This window comes from Pogona vitticeps, chromosome 2 (assembly GCF_051106095.1).
Source record: "Pogona vitticeps strain Pit_001003342236 chromosome 2, PviZW2.1, whole genome shotgun sequence".
NCBI lineage: Eukaryota > Metazoa > Chordata > Lepidosauria > Squamata > Agamidae > Pogona > Pogona vitticeps.
The window spans coordinates 222,522,010-222,537,718 of NC_135784.1; the positions used below are offsets into that span (position 1 = coordinate 222,522,010).

At 45.4% G+C, this 15,709-nt stretch overlaps 1 long non-coding RNA gene across 1 annotated transcript in view; it reads right to left on the reverse strand.

Moving 5' to 3' along the window:
• The window catches only part of LOC110081099 (uncharacterized), a 64,714-nt gene extending 49,218 nt beyond the window's left edge, over positions 1–15,496 (reverse strand). Inside the window, exon 1 of the long non-coding RNA XR_002300910.3 lies at positions 15,404–15,496. This is a non-coding gene — a long non-coding RNA (uncharacterized LOC110081099). The remainder of the gene's footprint in view (positions 1–15,403) is intronic.
• Between the last annotated feature and the right edge of the window lie 213 nt (positions 15,497–15,709).

The following is a 15,709-nucleotide window of genomic DNA, read 5'->3' on the forward strand; positions in this document are numbered from 1 at the left end:
TACTGCAAAATCAGAGGATGTATCCAGTGCGCCGTGCTTAGGTCAAGTATTAATGGATGAGTTTCAATTGTTGAGACCTGAGGATGTGGACAGGGTGCTTCGATCTTTCCATTCTACCACCACTCCGCTCGACCCTTGCCCATCCTGGCTAATTGGAAGATCAGCCAGGGGGGTTCACGCCTGGGTCCAGGAGGCTGTGAACGCCTCTTTGAGAGAGGGAGTGGTCCCTACCGCCTTGAAAGAGGCGGTAATTCGACCAGTCTTTTAAAAGCCTAACCTGGACCCAAGGCTGGTGGTCAACTACCAACCAGTGGCGAACCTCCCTTATTTGGGCAAAGTGTTGGAGCGGGTTGTGGCTGGGCAACTCCAGGTGCTGCTGGATGAAACGGATTTTCTGGATCCATTTCAATGGGGTTTCAGGCCTGGTTTTGGTATGGAGACTGCCTTGGTCGCCCTGTACAATGACCTTTGCCGGGAAAGAGAGAGGGGGAGTGTGACCCTGTTGATACTCCTGGACCTCTCAGCGTCTTTCGACACCATCGACCATGGTGTCCTTCTGGATTGGCTGGCTGGGTTGGGAGTTGGGGGCACCGCTTTACGGTGGTTCCACTCCTTCCTGGCTGACCGTGTCCAGAGGGTGGTGCTGGGGGACAGTTGCTCTGCCCCATAGCAGTTATGTCATGGGGTTCCTTAGGGCTCAATACTGTCCCCCATGCTGCAACATCTACATGAAACCGCTGGGAGAGGTCATCAGGAGGTTTGGGCTGAGGAGTCAGCAATATGCTGACGATACTCAGCTCTACCTCTCGTTTTCCACCAATCCAGGTGAGGCAGTTTCTGTGCTGAACTCGTGTCTGGACCTGATAATGGACTGGATGAGGGTTAATAAACTGAAACTCAATCCTGACAAGACGGAAGTGCTGTTAGTGGGTGCTTCACCGGACAGGCTGGAGGGCCATTTCCCTGCCCTGAATGGGGTTACACTCCCCCTAAGGGACAGGGTCCGCAGCTTGGGGGTGCTCCTGGACCCCAGTCTAACACTGGAAGCCCAGGTGGACTCGGTGGCCAGGGGCGCCTTCCTTCAGCTGCAGAAATTATACCAGCTACGGCCCTACCTGGACGAGCAGAGTCTCATGATAGTTACACATGCACTGGTAACATCCCTCATAGATTACTGCAATGCGCTTTACGTGGGGCTGCCTTTGAAGATGGTCTGGCGACTACAACTGGTCCAGAATTGAGCTGCACGGCTGGTGAGTGGTGCAGCCGCCAGGGAACATATCAAGCTGATTCTGTATAAGTTACATTGGCTACCAGTTGCTGCCCGGGCCCAATTCAAAGTGCTTGTTTTGACATATAAAGCCCTAAACGGCTTGGGCCCTGGATATCTGAAGGACCGCCTCCTTCCATATGAACCTACCTGGCAGTTAAGATCTAGCCAGGGGCCCCTTTTGAAAGAGCCGTCCCTTAAGGAGGTAAGAGGGACGGCTTGTAGACAAAGGGCCTTTTCAGCAGCTGCCCCCAGACTATGGAATGCCTTCCCGACTGAGATTCGTCTGGCCCCGACTCTGATGACATTTCCGCGCCAGGTCAAAACCTTCCTGTTCCAGAAGGCTTTTAATTGAAATAATATTAGCTGTGGGTCTGATGGCAATTTTTATATATATTTTAATTGTATTTTAATTGTTCTAAATTTTATTGTATTTTAAATGTTGTAAGCCGCCCAGAGACCTTTGGGTAATGTGGACAGCATATAAATTAAACAAACAAACAAACAAACAAACAAACAAACAAACAAACAAACAAATAACTTCCCCAGAACAGCAAAGAAGCTCCTGGTTACTTTCAATAAAATAAGACTGGATAAGGACCTCGGTTTAGGACCTCGGTATTTGGCGGAATGCCTACTCCCACCTAGATCTATTTGGATCACCCGCACGAGCCTGGAGGTGAGGCTGAGGAGCCTAACGCCACGGGAGGCCCGGAAGGAAAGGACACAAAACCGGGCCTTCTCGGTGGTGGCTCCTCGCCTCTGGAATAACCTTCCTCTGGTGATTCGTGCGGCCCCTACACTGGACACTTTCAAGAGTCAATTAAAAACATGGTTATATGTTCAGGCCTTCCCTCCTGTCAATATTTAACTTTCTCTCTCTTCTTTTCCCTTTTCCTTATTGTTCTATTATTGTATGTGTTTTAATTGATTGTAATATTTGTATGTTCCATGACAAATACTTTTATTGGAAGCCGCCCAGAGTGGTCAACCAGACCAGATGGGCAGGATACAAATCAATTCAAATCAATCAATCAATCAATCAATCAATCAATCAATCAATCAATCAATCAATCAATCACTTTTGCCAAAGGCAGGTGTCATGGTTGTTGTTCCTGGCTCTCTGCTCTAGCAGTTACTGGGGTTATGGCACCCATTTCCCTTGCCTCAGTGGTTGCTCTCTTTTGTTGTACAGAGTACACTTTCTTGAGCTGACTTCCCATGCCTTTTTGCTGACCAATCTCTCTATTTCTTGTGGTCTGGCATTGGGCAATAAAATGTCCTTTTTCTCTGCACCCATAGCAGGTTTTAGGGACTCTATGTTCAAAATATGGTGACTTGTCCCCCTTCCCTTCATAGCTCTTATATCTCTGTTGGCTCTGCTCTGAGGACTTGCCTCTAAAGTGGCTTCCATTTGCCTGATTGTGCTTGACGTAATCCCTGGACTCTTTCTTTCTGTCGTCCCAGCTTTTCCTGCCAAATTTCACCTTAGAGAATTTGGGGTTTTTGATATCTGTTATATAGTCAGCTGTTTCACTTGCCTCCTGTACATTCTTGGGCTTTTTGTCTCTGACTAAGTACCTCAATTCTCCTGGCAGAACCGAATAAAATTGTTCTAACCCTATAATGGTTTTCATATCTTCTAATGTCTCAACATTAGCCTGCTCTAGCCATTTTTCCAAATATCTGATTAGATTTGCCCCCAATTGAGAATATGATTCCTCAGGCTTTTTAATCAATGCTCAAAATTTTCACCTCAGGTGTTCACATTGATCTGAAACCTCGAGAAAACCAATTTCCAGTAAGCCTCATCATCTCTGGCTTGATCTAAGGGCATTTGGGCATAATGTCCACTTATCTGGGACCTTAATGCAACCATACGTTCTTCTGATTTTACGTTAAAATCCCAAGACACTTGCTCAAAAGAGATTAAGAATGTTTCTGGACAATCACCCTTTCTAAATTGAGGGAATTTCTTAAGATCTATTTTTCCATTTTCATTATTATTGTTGTTGTTATTATTATTATTTAGTGACTCAAATTATAATCTTTTCCGTTCTAATTGATACTTCATTTGTCTCTTTTCTTGTTCCATAGCCATTTCTCTGGCTTCAGCCTCAGCCCTAGTTCTTATTTCTAACTCCTTTAATTTAAATTCTTGTTGCACCCTCCATCTTTCAAATTCTTGGGAGGTTAACCCAGTTTCTCCCCTTGAGGCATCCTCTTCCTCAGTCTCATCTTGCTCAGTTATTTTATGAGGGCTCCCCTCTTCGTGAGGTAACTCTATGGGATCTGACCCCTCCCTTGCTACCTTCTTCCCTCTTTTAGAAAGCATGTTTAATTGGATTTATTTGGACAAATTGGTCACTTCTATTGAGATAGGCAGTCAAGCCTCAGTTTAAAGCACTTTTTTTTCCTTTTCTGCGTTAGAGAGAGAGAGTTATTCTGTAGCTCTCCATTGGCAGCCATGGATAGTTACTATATTTTTCTTCTGACACCCAGCCAGTCCCTTGGTCTGAGACACTGTTTCACTTTTTGCCTCCAGACACTGAAATTGTTCAGAATTGTTTATTTTATTTAAGCCCCTGTTGGTTCCAGTCTTAGCTATATTTATGACCCTGGCTTTGACTTGTCCCCTCAGTGCTCCCTCCTTAGAGCTTGGGATCTCAAGCTAGCCTACTGGTCTTTAAAGCGTGAGGTAACCTTAAACCACTGAATTTTCCTCAGAGCCTTTTCTTGTCCTTAGTCTTTTCCCAGGTCTGCAATCAGGAGTCCCTTCTAAGCTTTTCGATAAGAACTCTAGAGGGTTTCCCACCCCTTCTTGACAGTCCCAGACTAACAGGTCCATTAAACTCAGAAAATTCACTTTTTTCTTAGGCTTACTAGACTTTTAATCACATCCCACCACTTGCCACCACTTTGCCATGTCCCCCTAGTGTCCCTTGTTTCTTCTCCCCAAACACAGGTCCACCCTCAGGATGTGTTGCCTCTTTATGCACTGCTACCAGTGGATCTAGTCCACAATATACCAAATACAGTGGTGCCTCGCTTACCGATCATGCCGTTTAACGATGAAATCGCTTAACGATGGGGTTTTGGCCATTGCCAGAGCAATCGGTTAGCAATGGACTCTATGGGGATAAATTGCTTTGTGATCATGGCAAAGCGACCCTTGCACGTCCGGGAGGAGGTGGCAGGATCCACCCGGCGGGGAGCTAAGGGGGAGCCTCTCATCCCAGGGATCCCGTGGAAGCCCAGCCTCCACTGGGAGTCCCCACCACCACCACCGGCCGCTCTCTCCTCCGCTGGCTTCCCCCTTTTGCCTTCTAGCCTGAAGTCTGTCCTCCCCCCCTCCTCGCGAGGGGTGCCTCTTGCGAGCCCCCTGCCTGCCTTGCCTTAAAGGAGCAGAGAGGGCTCCGGGGCTGACTCCTCCTCAGACCAGCAGGCTCCGGTGGCGGCTGCTCCGCCACTGCCAGGCTGCCACTCCAGACTAGGCAGTGCAGGGAGCTCGGCCCCGCTCTTCTCTCCTTGCCTCCCCTGCCTTCTCTTTTTTTCCCCTTCCCTTCCTTCTCGCTGTCTCGCTCTCTTTCAAGCGGGCGGAGCTCAGGGCCCTTGGCAGCCAATCCTGGCCGTCCTTGGGCTCCGTTGGAGCAAGGGGAAGGGGAACGTGCACCCACGGAGCAGAGAGGGCTCCGAGGCTGACTCCTCAGACCAGCAGGCTCTGGTCGTGGCTGCTCCTGTTCCTGCTGCTGCTGCTCTGCCGCTACCAGGCTCCCACTCCAGACTAGGCAGCGCAGGGAGCGCGGCCCCGCTCTCCTCGCCTCCCCTGCCTTCCTTCTTTTTCCCCTTCCCTTCCTTCTCACTTGCTTCCAAGCCAGGTTCAAGCGGGCGGAGCTCAGAGCCCTTGGCGGCCAATCCCGGCCATCTGGCCTTGGGCTCCGTTGGGGCGAGGGGAAGGGGAAGGTGCACTCACACACACACGCGTGCGCGCAAACGCACACACCACACACTCGATGGAGGAAAGCAGTGGTGGGCTCAGGCAGGCAGGAGAGAAAAAAAGAGAGAAGAAGAAATAGCTCCCTCGACAAGGAGAGCAGATGAGAACATTGCTCCTTCTCGCTTTTGCAATGCAAAGTTTAAAAAGGGTCCGGGAACTTTTCTTGAACAGCTGATAGGCGGTTTCAAAATGGTCACCCGCTGTTTTGCCTCCCTTAAGAGGCACCGAAAATGGCCGTCCCATGGAGGATCTTCGCTTAAGGTTAGTTTTGAAGCCCATAGGAACGCATTAAATGTGTTTTAATACATTTCTATGGGCTTTCAAAAATCGCTTAACGATTAAATCACTTAGCGATGTTTTTTCCGGAACGGATTAACGTCGCTAAGTGAGGCACCACTGTATATCTCACAACTGTGCTGCCAATGCAACAGGTTTTAATGATCATTTAGTTGGTATGTAAATCACAGAAGTAAATCACAGTTGTTGAGGATCATTCATAAAATTGGATTGATTTGATTACACGTTAGCTTGTATGTGCTTTTATTCCCAATAACCACTTTAACAATATTCTTTGACTATCTATCTATTCTCTATTCCTTTTAACTCTTTACTATTCTCTATAACACTCCAACTTTCCAATTTCTGTCTTAACTCTCTCAATTCAAAGTCTCTCTTCCATTCGCTAACTCTCTAACTGTCCTCTAACTCCCCAACTATCACTCTAACTCCACCCCTCCTGTCCTATCATAGGCTCCTGCACTTGAACTCCATATGATGGACAGGAGTGACGCAGGCATTCTGCCATATACCTCCCCCTTGGAAATGATAGAGCAAGGGGAGGCTCAGGATGATGAAACCTTAAGGGGAGAAACTGGATTAACCTCACAAGAATTTGAAAGATGGAGGTTACAGCAGGAATTTAAATTAAAAGTATTACAGCTCAAAGCTGAGGCTGAAGCCAGACAGTTAGAAATAAGGACTAGGGCTGAGACTGAAGCCAGAGAGTTAGAAATAAAGACTAGGGCTGAGGCAGAAGCCAGACAGTTAGAGATAAAAGAAAGAGCTGAAGCAAAAAAGAGACAACTGGAAATGAGAGCAAAAGAAATGGAATACCCATTGGAAATGAAAAAAAATAGAATTGGCATCTCTAAACGGTAACAACAGTAAAAATTCAGCAGCTGAGGGGATCTCAAAAGTGGACCTTAAGAAATTCCCTCAATTTAGAAAAGGTGATTGCCCCAAAGCATTCTTAATCCTGTTTGAGAGAGCATGCTGGGATTATTATGTGAGAGAATCAGAGAAAATGGTCATTTTAAGAACGCATATGTTACATACAGCACTGATGTTACCTGTCTGTCATGGGTTTGGAGGGAAAGTTCCATCCTATGGGGAGTGGAAGGCGGGACATCAGGAGGAGGGGCTGTACTGTATATATATGTGAAGCCTGTGTGAAGTTTAGCAGAGCTGGAGGAGAAGCTGGGGGAAGAGCTGAGAGAAGAAGCTTGAGTGGGAGTCTGTGTGTCAGACAGGGTACTACTGTGTGTCAGTCAGTACCAACCTGATAGGTTCAGGTGTCTGTATGGTTAGCCAGAACTGATAGGTTCAGGGTCTGTGCTTCAAGTTAAGTGTTCTGTGTGAACTAAACTGTGTGCATGTATGAATGAGACTAAGCCACGTTACTATATCTTATTCACCTGATCATTTTATTTTCCCTGTGTGTTATGTAAATAAACCTTGTTCTTTTATTTGTTTAAAAATCCATCCCTGGTCTGTGTGACTTCTTATAGGGAATGGTTGGTGGCAGCTTAGTGAAACTGTGGTATATCCCAGTAGGTCTGGGTTTGTCACATTGATTGGTGTCCAGCGTGTGGGATACGACTGGTCCAGTTGTCCAGTGGTCCAGCAAAGCCTTGGCAAGTGTGCCCAGAGCAAGGGGGGTCTAGTCAGGGACAATCTGAGGCGCGTAGGTAATCTTCTAGGTGTACCTCACGGGGAGGTGCGCTAGTAGAAGAACGTGTAACCTCAGATTGGGGACTAGATTAGGGAGCTCTGAGGCAGCCTGTTTTGGCGGGAAAAAAGCTGAGGCAAAACTGTGTAGTAGCAGTGATCTAGCCTGCCTGCTGCGAGGCATAGCAGAGGGGGGTAGACTCTGGCTCGCAACTGTTGCAAGTTAGTGCTGGAGAACAGCAGCAATCTATAGAAAGCTGGTTCTGAGGCAAAAGAAAAAAAAGTGGTCGCTTTATTTTGAGGCTTGACTTTTGAAAGCAGCCTGTTCTGAGGGGGGATTATGCCCTTGACTCGAAGCCAAATGGCAGAAATGGGTGAAGTGAAAGACCCCCAGGTTGACCAAGGTTCTGAGGATGAATTTGGCTCAGTGCAAGGTGACAGCACGGGAGAACAGAACCCAGAACTCAGAAAATTGCTCATAGCCCAACAGCATGAACTGAGGGTGAGGGAAATGGAGGAAAGGGAAAGAGAGAAACAAAGGCAATTTGAAATAGAGAAAATGGAAAGAGAAGAGAGAATGGAGAGGGAGAGAGAGAAAATTGCTCTGGAAAAAGAAAGAATGGCGTTTGAGTTAAGAAAATTGGAACTGATGAATCAGAACAATAATAACAATAGAGATTCTGAGGGGGGCCAATTGTCTAAGACTGACCTGAAGAAATTCCCTGTATACCACAAGGGAGATTGCCCTGAGGTGTTCTTTTCCTTAGTGGAAAGAGCGTTTGTGGACTTCTCAGTAAGGGAAACTGAGAAGATGACCATCATGCGATCTTTAATCAGTGGCAGCCTGGCAGAAGTCTATGCCGAGATGCCTGAGGAACTGATGAAAGATTTTGCAGAGTTTAAAAAACTGGTGTTTGCCAGACATGGGATAAATGCGGAACAGCTGAGGCAAAGATTCAGGTCAATCACCAAGAAACCAGAGCAGACTTTTACCCAAGTGGGGGCCCAATTGGTGAGGCTGCTAGAGAAATGGCTATCTCAGGAGGGGACAGAGACCTTTCAGCAGCTCAAAGACTTGATAGCGCTGGAACAGTTCTATTCAGTCCTGCATGGGGAACTGAAATTCCAGGTGAGGGAAAGGAAACCGAAATCTGTGGCAGAAGCAGCCGAGATCGCAGATTTTATTTCCCAAATAAGAAAGCCCTTGGGTGAGGGGAAATCGATGGGGAAACCTAAAGAAACCTACAGCAAGTACTCTCAGGGACCAGGGAAAAGCCAGCAAGGGGGAGGGGCCCATGGTGAAGGGAAGCCCTCAGACATGAAACCAAGACCTCAGATTTTGGAGGGAAAACCAAAACCAGATGAGAAAGACTCCAAGTACAGCAGAAAATGTTATTTCTGTCAAGGAAAGGGCCATCTAATCTCAGAGTGTGAGAAATTAAAGCAGCTAAAAGGAATTGTGCCTCAGGAATCGAGTGGAACCAAGCCAAAAGCTGTGTTCTGTGTCCAGAAAGAGCAAAGCCCCTTGTCACTGAGGGAGCCTGTTGCCATGGCTACTCAATCTGGAACAGTTACATCTGCTGATCAGGCTGAGGAAAATGGTCCCCTTGTGGAGGTCAGGCGCTGCTTGCTCGTGAGAACAGATTCTCAGTTGTTTGAAACAGCAGGGGTGGACGTAGGAATACTTGACCATCAGTATCGGGGGTTGAGGGACACTTGTTCCCAGGTGACCCTGTGCCATCCAGATATTATTCCTAGGGAATATATAATCCCAAATGAGAGCATGAAGGTGGCAGGGATTGAGGGGCAGGTGATCTCACTGCCAGTAGCGGAGGTACCTGTGAACTTTCAAGGCTGGAGGGGAGTTTGGCGGCTAGTGATTTCATCGACTCTGCCAGCAGCCGTGCTCGTGGGAAATGACCTGGCTGAACATGTGAAACGGGTGCTAGTGATTACACGTTCACAAGCCACCACGGGGACAGTTCAGGGGGGTACTGATGAGCCAGAGACGGAAGTAGAGGGGAGTTCAGAAGCTGTGGTGGAAACATTAACCACAGACAGCCGATTTGGCCAAGAGCAAAAGGCAGACGCCACTCTCCAAAAGTGTTTTGAACAGGTGACTGACGCCCAGCTAACACCTGAAACCCCAGTGAGATTTCTAGAGAAAAAGGGGATTTTGTATAGAGAGACCCTGAGGAATATCTCAAAAGGGGGAGATGGGATCCGAAGTCAGCTAGTGGTACCTGAAAAGTATCGCCCCATGATCTCACAAAGGGGGCACTCTGACATGTTTGCTGCGCACTTAGGGGTGAACAAAACACAGCAGAGAATCACACAGAATTTTTACTGGCCTGACATAGGGAAGCAGATCAGGGAGTTCTGTAAACAATGTGATGTGTGTCAAAGGCAGGGGAATAGCCGCGACAGGACCAAAGCAAAGTTGTGCCCTTTGCCTGTGATTGACACTCCGTTCAAATGCATAGGGGTGGATATTGTGGGACCTTTGCCCAAGGCCACAAAGAGGGGGAACAGGTTCATTCTCACCATTGTGGACCATGCCACGAGGCACCCTGAAGCCATTCCCTTGACTAACATTGAAACTAACACAGTGGCAGATGCCTTGGTGGGGTATATGTCCAGGATGGGATTTGCCTCAGAAATAATCACAGATTTGGGTGCATCGTTCACATCGAAGCTCATGAAACGGTTATGGCAAATCTGTGGAATTAAGCACAAGGAAACCACTGCCTATCACCCTGAAAGTAATGGGTTAACTGAGAAGTTCAATGGAACTCTAATGCGCATGATTAGGGCTTACTTGGCAGAGAATCCAAACAATTGGGACCAGAAGCTGCAATCCCTTTTGTTTGCTTATTGATCAGTGCCACAAGCCAGTACCGGGTTCAGTCCGTTTGAACTTTTGTTTGGGAGAAGGGTGAAAGGGCCCCTTGATTTGATCAAACAAAATTGGGGGCAGATCACCCAGGATGACCCACAAGACGTTGTGACATACATAGACTCTTTAAGGATTGACCTAAAGAGAAACCTAGAGCTAGCAGCAGAGACCCTGCAAGCTCAAAAGGTCAGAAAGAAAGCTTGGGATGACCAGGAAGGCAGGGAGAGGCACTTTGACCCAGGGGAGGAAGTGCTTTGGCCTAGGCCCTGCAAAGAGAACAAACTGCAGCTGGGTAGCCCAGAAATAAAATACTTGGGTCACATGGTAGGGGGAGGAGTGATAAAACCCCTAGAGGCCAAGATAGAAGCAGTTCGTGATTGGCCCAGACCCAGCACCAAGAAAAAAGTCAAATCATTTCTTGGGTTGGTGGGCTACTACAGAAAGTTCATCCCGAGGTTTAGCGAGATTGCGGCTCCGCTGACCGATCTGACGAGGAAGAAGACTGATGACCGCATCCCGTGGACCAGTGACTGTGAGGAGGCGTTCCGGAGGTTGAAGGGGGCCCTCATCAACTATCCAGTGCTGCGTGCTCCAGACTTCGACCGGGAGTTCATCATCTACACCGATGCGTCTAACAGCGGGGTAGGAGCAGTTCTTTGCCAGGAGGATGAAAATGGTGACCAGCATCCAGTGTCCTACCTGAGTAGGAAACTCCAGAAAGGTGAGAGACATTTGGCAACCGTGGAAAAGGAGTGCCTGGCCATAGTCTACGCGATCCAGAAGGCCAAGCCTTACATCTGGGGAAGACATTTTATTCTGTGCACTGACCATTCACCACTGCAATGGTTAAAGACAATGAAAACCCACAATAGTAAACTTATGAGGTGGGCTTTAAACCTGCAAGACTATGACTTTGAAGTGAAGGTGGTCAGAGGGTCAGTGAACTGTGTTGCTGACGCCTTGTCAAGAAGACCTGAAGAATGAAGACGGCGAAGGAAACATGGACTATGTATATATTTTGATGACAAAAAGTCAAATGTGTCTGTTTATTAAACGTGTTGGTTTGTATGAATAAAGGTAACTTGATGTATTGTTAATGGTAAATGTTTAAATGCCTAGTAGAGTGTAAGTATAAGTAAGTATGGTATTGTATGTTATTATATGACTGTTTTTGTTTGTTTTGGGTCCAGGTTGTTTTTTTGGTGAAAAGCACCTTAGCTTTCCCCCTACAAAACAACTTATAAAGAGGGGAGGTGTTACATACAGCACTGATGTTACCTGTCTGTCATGGGTTTGGAGGGAAAGTTCCATCCTATGGGGAGTGGAAGGCGGGACATCAGGAGGAGGGGCTGTACTGTATATATATGTGAAGCCTGTGTGAAGTTTAGCAGAGCTGGAGGAGAAGCTGGGGGAAGAGCTGAGAGAAGAAGCTTGAGTGGGAGTCTGTGTGTCAGACAGGGTACTACTGTGTGTCAGTCAGTACCAACCTGATAGGTTCAGGTGTCTGTATGGTTAGCCAGAACTGATAGGTTCAGGGTCTGTGCTTCAAGTTAAGTGTTCTGTGTGAACTAAACTGTGTGCATGTATGAATGAGACTAAGCCACGTTACTATATCTTATTCACCTGATCATTTTATTTTCCCTGTGTGTTATGTAAATAAACCTTGTTCTTTTATTTGTTTAAAAATCCATCCCTGGTCTGTGTGACTTCTTATAGGGAATGGTTGGTGGCAGCTTAGTGAAACTGTGGTATATCCCAGTAGGTCTGGGTTTGTCACAGCATATAAGTGGGGAAGTTGCTGAGATCTATTCCCAAAAGCCCCAAGATCAAGCAAGAGAATATGAGGCTTTTAGAAAACTGGTTTCCGCAAGATTTGGAATCAATGCTGAACACCTCAGGAGAAAGTTTAGAGCATTGACAAAGGAACCTGAAATATTCCCAGTGAGGAGCCAAACTAGTCAGATATCTGGAAAAATGGTTGGAACAAGCTAATGTTGAAAAATATAATAAGGCTAGAACATTTCTATTCAGTTCTACCTGGAGAACTAAGATATTTAGTCAGAGATAAATAGCTTAAAACAGTTCAGCAGGTGAGTGAGATGGCTGATTATATTTCAGAAACCAAAAACCCAAAATTTTCTGAGTTAAAATTTGGTGGTAGAAACTGGGAGGACAGAAAGAAAGAGCCCAGGGATTACCCCAGAAACAGACAACTGGAAGCCATTTTAGGGACAAACCCTCAGAGAAAAATCAACAGAAGTACAAAAGCAGTGAAGGGAAGGGAGACAAGCCCCCTTTCTTTGAACAAAGGGCCCCAAAAATGTGTTATGGAGAAAACAGCATTTCATTTCGCAATGTCAAATATCAAAGAATAAAGACTTTAGTCTACAGAAAGGGAGGGTGCCCAAGAAAGTGTACTGTATACAACTGCAGTGGGAGAACACTGAGACAGTTAAAATGGCGCAGTGACTGCTAGAGCCAAAAGCCAGAAAAACAGCCTCCTTTAGCCAATGTTGTGCAATGTTATTTTATTGAAAGCAACATGGAGCTGCTCCGTTGCTCTGGAGAAACTATTTATATAAATAATACTAAGTATCTACCTTTGAGAGGCTCATGCTCTCAAGTAACTCTATGTCATTCTGATATTGTCCCTCAGGGAGACATCATGAAAAATGAACAGATAACCATAAAAGGGATAGGGACTGAATTAATTACTCTGCCCATGGCTAAAGTACATATAAAATATCAAGGGTGGAATGGAATGTGGAAGGTAGGCATCACAGTTCAAATTCCTACCCCTTGTTTGATTGGGTTAGATTTATCTGAGCATGTTAAGAGTGTTTTAATAACTACTCGCTCCCAGATAGGAAAGATAGCAACACCTGAAGAACAATGTGAGGTCTCTGATGAAGAAATAGGAGAAAATGAAGCAGATGAACTAGCTGAGGTAGTGAATCTAAGAAATCCTCATGAAAACAGTTTTACACAAGAACAAAGACAGGATTCTAAATTACAACAATGCTTTAAATTGGCCAGGGGAGGACCAATAACCCCTGAGTCCCCTGAAAGATTCTTTGTGGACAAAGATCTGTTATATAGGGAGGTCCTGTTAAATCCAAAGAGGGGAGGGGAAAGCATCCACAGACAACTGGTCATCCCTTTTAAGTACAGGGAAAAGATAATAGAAAAGGGACATACAGATACCTTTGCTGCACACTTGGGAATCACACACACAAAGCAAAGGATAGCGCAAAATTTTTACTGGCCTGGGATGGGGAAGCAAATAAGGTCATATTGTCAAAGCTGTGAAATATGCCAGAGGCATGGCACTGGCAATGACAAAACTAAAGCTAAATTGTACACTTTATCAATTATATCAACCCCTTTGGAATGCATAAGCCTGGACATCATGGGACCATTACCTAAAGTAACTAGAAGGGGAATATTACTCACTTCCAGATCAATGAAAAGTCTGTGGCAACTTTGTGGCATAGCTCATATCACTTCTTCCCCATACCATACTCAGACAAATGGATTAGGGGAGAAATTTAATGAGACCCTAATGCGAATGATCAGAGTTTATGCTGCTGAAAACCCCAATGACTGGGATCACAAACTACAACCCTGGGTATATGCAACCCAATCTGTACCCCAGGAAAGCACTGAGTTCAGTCCATTTGAACTGCTATTTGAATGGAAACTGTGGGACCTGGGGATTTACACAAACAAAAATGGGAGATGCCAGCAAAGTCAATTTCCTAAGAAATTGCTCAGCCACGGGCAGAGAGGTTACAAAGTAAATCGCTCCTTTACCAGGCAAACTGGGTCCGTACGTTTTGCCTTAGGGTAGCTAAAATTTACTCTGGCACCAAGTCTGACCGATTTCATTGAGAACCAAGCCACACACGTGAGTACCAGGGAATTCCATCCTTCTATCACTCATAAATCAGTTGGACCCAAATTGGTAGCGATAAGTTACGTGGCCTTGTAAAATACATCAATTTGGATAAGCCAATTGTTATACAGCTTGTGTCTATTCAAGAAGCTAACTTACAGAGGTTAGGCATATTCATTTTTTATTAGAAAAATACAGTGGTGCCTCGCATAACGTTTTTAATTGGTTCCAAAAAAAAAAACCTTATGCGAAAAAAACTTTATGCGAAACACCATTTCCCATAGAGATGCATTGGAAACCGGTTAATCCGTTCCAATAGGCACGGATTGCCGTCCTTAAGCGAAAAAACCCATAGGAAACATCGTTAAACGATACAATGTATCCTCCATTGGAATGTATTGTAGCTGACTCAATAGGTTTCAATGGCTTTGCGAAGTCAATTTTTGCAAAATTAAGTGTGTCATAAAAGGGTCAAAAATGGTTTTAAATGCTTGGATTAGCTTCTGCACCCTCTAAAACGGATGCAAAAGTTAATTTGGCTTTGATCTGACTTTTCGTTAATTAATGGTGAATTTTTTCCCCCCAACTTTTGACAGCTGTCAAAATCTGACAGCTCCATTATTTCCTATGGGGGAAGAAAAAATTCACAAAAAATTAATGAAGACTCAGCAACTGTTCTAAATTCTTGGGTTCGTTAGAGGACCCCCTAAGTTGTGTGCAAACCTGATTTGGCTTTGATCTGAACTTTCGTTAATTTTTTGACAGGTCCATTGGTTCCTATGGGCCAAAAAACAAAAATTCACAAAAAATTAACGAAACATCAGATCAAAGCCAAATCAGGTTTGCACATGACTTAAGGGGTCCTCTAACGAATCCAAGCATTTAGAACCGTTTTGGACCCTTCTAAGACACTTTTTAAATTGAAAACAAAAAAACGTTAAGCGAAGCAGGGGACCTAAAACCAAAAACGTTAAGCGAAGCATGGTCCCAAAAACGCTATGCGAAAATCGCCCATAGGGAAAAACGTTATACGAAGCACAATCTGCCTCTGAAAAAATAAACGTTAAGCGAAAAAAACGTTAAACGAAGCAAACGTTAAGCGAGGCACCACTGTATAGTTCTATGAGAAATCAGTTTAAGCAAAGCATAGCAAAGCATATTTACAATTTCCAATCCCATCCCCATTGATAGGAGATAGAATTCCTCTGAAACAAACGAAAATAATAAAACATGTAGCTAACAAAAAGAAAAGGGGGGGGCGGACCTCCCCTCCGGCTTCAGGAAACACTACATCTTAAAACAAACTACAAGTCCTAGTGTCCATCATCAAAACAACATTCCATCAGGCTTCTGGAAAATCCAAAGTAAACTTTCTCAATAGGAAAAACTCAGGCTTACTGTCCTTTGGATTAGATAGTTCATGCCGAGTCCTGTATGTTGGCATCCATCTTCCGTCTCCCTCGTGGTAGAATCTCCTCCTTTCTTGTTCCCATGAGGCTCAGGGAAAGTTGTTTAGTCTTCCTTACCCGGTACTAGCCAGGTTGCTTAGTTACGAGATAATGCCACGCTGGACAGTACAGATGTACAGCTAGGAATCAACTTTGGAAATTTCCACTCTCAACTCACACACAGAAATAAGATGAATTCATTTTGGCTAACTTTGTGATTACAAATCCCATCAATAAATCATTTTATGAACTTTCA